Genomic DNA, 5,686 nt, shown 5'->3' on the forward strand with positions numbered 1-5,686 from the left:
TCAAATAACACTCATTGTTGACAGCTGTTCGCAATTCGTCTCCATTCACTCATTCAAGGCTTAAGATCCTCGCCTTGCTTGGGATGATACAGTCCTCACGGATTAAAACGGAAACATGTAGGGCTAAGAAATGCAGGTACTTTGTTTTTCAGCATCTACAATTCGTGTCATGTAGGCGTAATTTTGAGCCTAGCGTTTACATCAGAGGAAACGTTATATTTTGCAGCCACACTTGCAGTGACATGACGCTTTTACCCAGCGCCCAAGGGAGTAACTTTTGTAAACATATTAAAAAAACTAGGAAACGTTTGAAGTCGCTGGTGCCATGCATGTAATTTCAGATTACAGAAATACTCTGCCAGGATCCCTAAAATTTCGTGCTTTACCATCACTCTGTAGTTTTTAATGATACACCGGCCATTCATATTTTGCTTCTAATGGTTCATGAAGTTGTTCTATTCAAGATAAATGGTGCTGAAAAAATGAGAAAAACAAGCAAGACAATTTTCACACTATTGCATGTCAATCGACTGTTCTGTTATTCATTTATTTAAGAAACAATCCAAAATATAACGCACCATAAGCACATCAAGTCAAATGTCTTGTGGCGTTCCTCTTTTTTTCGTGTGAGCTCATGAAGAAATAGAGCTAATTAACGTAAATGCGTGTGGTTTTTTACCCAGCACAACAATACTCACCTATTCAGAGTTTTATCCGCCATCGTCGCACATTGCTTTGATGTCTGCTTCTATTCTTCATTCTTCTCACACACTTCCTCGATGCTTAGGGTTGAGTTACAGTTCGTGATAAATATGAACACAAATGGCGATAGAGGAAAAAACTGCCATTGCGAGCGAGGTTGACTTCTTCAATTTGAGTAGTGTGATTCAGCGCAGTGCAAGGTGGCTACAACCTGCTGCGTATGCTTCCGCCAAAATGTTCGCAAGCTCAGCTCGGCCAACACTAGCTTCCCGGGGCAACCAAGAACACGGCACTCCGGCACGCAGCACGGTTATTTTTTTTTTCTCTCACTGAGCATACATCACAGGACTTGACTCGCCGGGACATTGCACCGCACTCAGCTGTAATATTCATTTTATTCTTACTAACGCTTGCCTTTGTTTGGTAGAGTACGTTTTTACTGTTTTGTTGTTAATCACTTTTTGGGGCGGCACCATGGCCTCTTACATGCGTCTTTCTAGCGATTGACGGCCATTCCCGACAGGGCCTCTCGATTCAGAAGGTAACCGTGCTGGAGATGTAAGCTCATAGTATTTCTTAGATACAACTCGGACGCGCTTTCATCAAATACGGGCGTATATACGGAGTGTATCATACAACTTTTTTTTTTCGCAAATGAACGTTAGCATCGCGCATCTGCTTTCTTGCCACTCTTTTTCTGTGGTTTCTTTTTGACACGCCATGAGCCATAATATCGTTTTGCTATGATGTACACGCTTCATAAATGCTCTGAGAGCAGAATTTTCTATCGCCACATACAATCTCTTTCATTTACGTGTTTACCAAACCTGACCTAAATTCCTCACGCGTAGAGTGCTCTCGTAGTAAATACGCGTATAGGTCTGCAGTCATATGTGCGTTTGTTTATATTCAGGTGCTGCATACCTTTTATTGTCGGGGTATGAACAATGGTATTTCGTATAAGAAGTTTCTGTGTGCCACAAATTCATATTTAGCAGCTGCAATAATGGCTTTTGTTTTTTTTACTAGAAGTTGCAGTGAAAGAATGGATACAACTTTTTACTTTAAATAATGCTTTAAAGAGAATACTTGATTACTACTAGTATTTTTTTAATCAGCTTGTTGGAATGCTTGTTCCCCTAGAGAACTTCCCAGAAAGTTCTCCACTGCTTTTGGAAAGCCAGTTGCTAAGCCTCCTGGAAACATATTTCTCGCGGCGTCTATTCGCCTTACTTTCTTCATGTTACCGCTAACCTATGCGCTGGTTAAAACATCTGGCTACGTGTGCTGATTAATTCAGATGATAAATCACGACACGTAGCCAGGGTTGGGTGCTTTACGAATTGCAATGGCACCACTTCAAAAGTGCCGAGTTGAAGCGTTCCAGCAGGTGTGTAAGAAAACAGAATCTCGTCTTTCGAAAATGAAGACCAATAAATCAGATTCTAGCATAATGATGATTACCTCCTCCCCCTTTTTTTATTGACAGAACAAACAGCATTTGCATGCAAATCCTCTATCTCTACAGATAAGGCCCTCTCGTGCTTCGTCATAAGCCCCAGCATTTCCAATCGGCATAGCTCAGTTCCGGCGTTAAGGGACGGATCAGCGGCTTCCCAGCATTCTAGTGCTCTTCACAGTAGCGACATTGCTGCTGCCGAGAGCCAGCGTCGGAGGGCGGAGCTGAAAGTAAAACAAAGTTCACTATAGTACGGAAATGAGGAACGAGTCGCGGGGACGTGAGGGTTTTGTCGGAGAGGTGCAAGGATATATTGAATACGGGTGTTTGAGGGAGAGTGGCTCGGAAGGGTCGTGGGTCGTGAACACGTGCGTCGTTCTGGAACCTGAGGACTGTTCATCTTTCCGACACCGGCCGCTGCAGCGGACGTGCAGGTTAGCTCACCAGCGCCCCTTCTAATACACTCGTGTTTTGTTAGGATAACCCGTGCCGCTTCTGGCTCGGGAGATAGAAAGATCGTTCGTGCAGAAAAGAAAAATGCAAACAGAAGGGTTGCCAGTACGGTGGAGACAAAACAGGGGAAGAAGGGTGTTCAGACAAGGGTTTTCGGTCTTTACGTATGAGTTCAAGCTTTATCTTGCGATGAACATGCGCGTGCGTCGGACGCAAGAAGAGAAAATAAATGTAGAGTGAATCTCTGCCAGAAGTTATCACGGCACGTTTACTGCTCCCAAGGGCCCCAGTGTTCTGGCTTCCAGCGCAAGGAGCGACGCCTGCTTCGTGGTGCACCTCAGCGGCGGCGGCGGTGGTGGTGTTGCCGGCGTTATGGCTCGAAGCGTGAGCTCCCACTCTTTAACCCTTTGAGGCTAGAATGTGAGCCGAGTCGTGGGCGCTGATGCAGAAAGCCGCGGTGCCTTCCTTATCAGTCTCCACTCATCATACACGTCAACGTTGCATTAGATTCTTGTCGTCTCGGAGCCAAGGCTGTATTATTGAGCGTTCTTGCAGGCGTTCTCAAGAAGCTTTCATGGCGTCATGCTTTGTTGTGCGGTTATTATCGCGTGTATAGACCAGCTGCGTACTGCGGTTTTGTGCATACTGTGGTGAATCTATACATGAAAACCGAGCAATATACGTATACAAGAATCAATGGAGATAAATAAAGGGAAATTTAGATAAAGGCATGCAGCTTAACAAAGGGCATATTCCATCAGCTACCTTAACCATGACGGAATAGTTAAGAAGAGGTGCATTGTACTTTATTGTTTCTATGTACGCTCTTAGTGAAGCAATACAACTGGAATATTTATTCTTTTATTTTTATTAAATAAGGTTAAACTGAGAATGGCACGCACGTGCGACTCCAACTTCTCTTCTCTCCGACGATGGTTTTCATTGTGACGTCAATAATCTCAAAACAACACAACATCAATGCATGAATATATAGGCATTCACAAACCGGGTCGCACAAGCACAAGATTCCTTAATGAATAAAGCGCTGTGTTTTATGAATGGCTGCATAATAGGTGCCAGTGCTGTAGCCAGAAACTTTTCCAGGCCTAGCACCAGCTAATGGCTGGTTCTAAGTCTGGAACGAAGTTATTTCGAACCTGTAGAGTCATTTATTGACAGTAGAGAAAATGATCTTCCGTTTACTTATTGTAAACTTATTGCACTTTTATTGCCAATTTCGGACCGTGTGCTGCGCTCTAATACTTGGTACACGTGTTTTGGGGAGCCTCAACTACCAATCGGCAGCGTTATCTGAACATGCACAATGAGGTGTTTCAGGGCCCCTTTAATGATCGGCTACACGAGCTTGATTGAAATGTGAGATCACTTTTAGGGGCGAATCTCCTAAAGGCGTGGGTCTGTCCACTTCTTCTATGCACGTGAACACCTATAGTTCCACCTTTGCACGCTGCCCACTACTTCATCTTTGGAGACATAGCACTACGCGCCATCACCGATCCACCACTTCGCCGACAATAAAGCCGTTATAATGAAGGGGGAACGGAAGCGACGTATAGCTACCACTTAAGAATAATAAAATTTCTTTTATAGAGATATACAGTGTTTGCCACGTCTTTGATGGTGCAGTGGGCGATATTCGCGGATGGTTCATGGTTTAGCGATAAAACCCTCCAGCACTTTGCCCAACTAATCATCACTCATCCCATGGATATGCTGTAATTTTGTTTTTTCTTTTTTTTTGGCTGTTCATAAAAACAGTTTTGACTGTCTCTCGCTCTATAAAAACATCACTGCACCACTGATCAAAACTAATGCACCAGTAATTGTAGAGGAAGTGAAAATGGTTATAAACCTAACAGCTGCGCGTCGTAACAGGACACAGGAAAAAAGCGGAAGCGACGCCTCTTTTACGCAATACCAAAGTGCACGTGAAACTGTCACTCCTAACAGTATCCTAAAATAATCATGTGAAAGCTAAGAAACTTCATTTGTTTCTTGTACAGGTGTAAGGTTGCCTCCCTAAAGCACTAATCAGGCCCGTATTTTACTATATGCAAGGTTTCGGTGATTGCACGGGCTTTTCAGTTTTTTGCGAGGTCGATAAGCTTAGCCTACCTGAAAAGCGGGTCAAATTTTTTTTGTCACTAGCAGTTACGCGACAATTGCATTTCACTGTGTTGACTGAAAAAAATATTGTGCTCGTTTCCTCTCTTGAAGAAAGAGGTTTATAATGCAGCGTCCCATCTGTCTGACCTATCATGCAGCTGAGAGGAATATCGCAGGTAAGCTTGCTGGGAAAGCTGTTTAACAGCGCTAAAAACAGCGCGAACGTAAAGCAAGGGACGAAGAAGAAAGGAAAAAGGGACGAAGTACGGGCACATGTCGAAAGGATGGACAACACATATCGGCTCTGGGATGAAGAACTCACCTATGACGAAAACTACACGTGTCGTTGTATGTGTCGCTTCTTCTTCCATGCTTTACGCTGGCGATTTTTCATACCATCGTATACAACTTCTGCTTTAGACGGTGCATACTTAGTTGTGTGAGTGATTGCAGAGCCTGCTTTCTTTCGAAAGTTTTTGCTGTTTCTCGTTAGCAAACAAAGACGAGACAACTTGCAAGACGAAAAAAAAAGGGAACATTAGCATCAAAATTCTCTCTGTTCATTCCATGCGAGATTTTGTGCACACAAGAGGGAATTGCACATCGCCACCTACCACTTTTAAAGAGCGAGAGGCGGTTTCTTTATACGTACTCAACGGCATCTAAACGATGATCCCGTCACAGATCTAAAAGAGCGCAGAAAAACTGGGCAAAGTGACGCTTACCTACATGACTGGTAAAGCTTAACTGCATCACGCGCAGACAAGTCCTGAGAAGGAGGCTGTCAGACACAGAATCACACACGTAAAAATAAAAACAGGAATGCCTCTTGCACGAAATGACTGCATCACTCAATCAGATTATGAATAGTTGGCCAGTGGACAATGCAAGTTGTTGTATCTAAAAAAATCATCATGAATAAAAAAGGGGGTAAAAGAAGATTGA

The 5,686-nt window shown here is 43.5% G+C and overlaps 1 long non-coding RNA gene across 1 annotated transcript; it reads right to left on the reverse strand.

Annotated features, from left to right (window-relative positions):
* Positions 1-2,145: 2,145 nt before the first annotated feature.
* On the reverse strand, positions 2,146-5,242 carry LOC142813912 (uncharacterized). Its single transcript, XR_012894731.1, has 2 exons — positions 5,064-5,242; positions 2,146-2,385 (listed from the first exon to the last, which is right to left on the reverse strand). It is a non-coding gene; the product is annotated as an uncharacterized LOC142813912 (long non-coding RNA).
* Between the last annotated feature and the right edge of the window lie 444 nt (positions 5,243-5,686).

This window comes from Rhipicephalus microplus, chromosome 4, assembly GCF_043290135.1.
Source record: "Rhipicephalus microplus isolate Deutch F79 chromosome 4, USDA_Rmic, whole genome shotgun sequence".
Taxonomy (NCBI): Eukaryota; Metazoa; Arthropoda; class Arachnida; order Ixodida; family Ixodidae; genus Rhipicephalus; species Rhipicephalus microplus.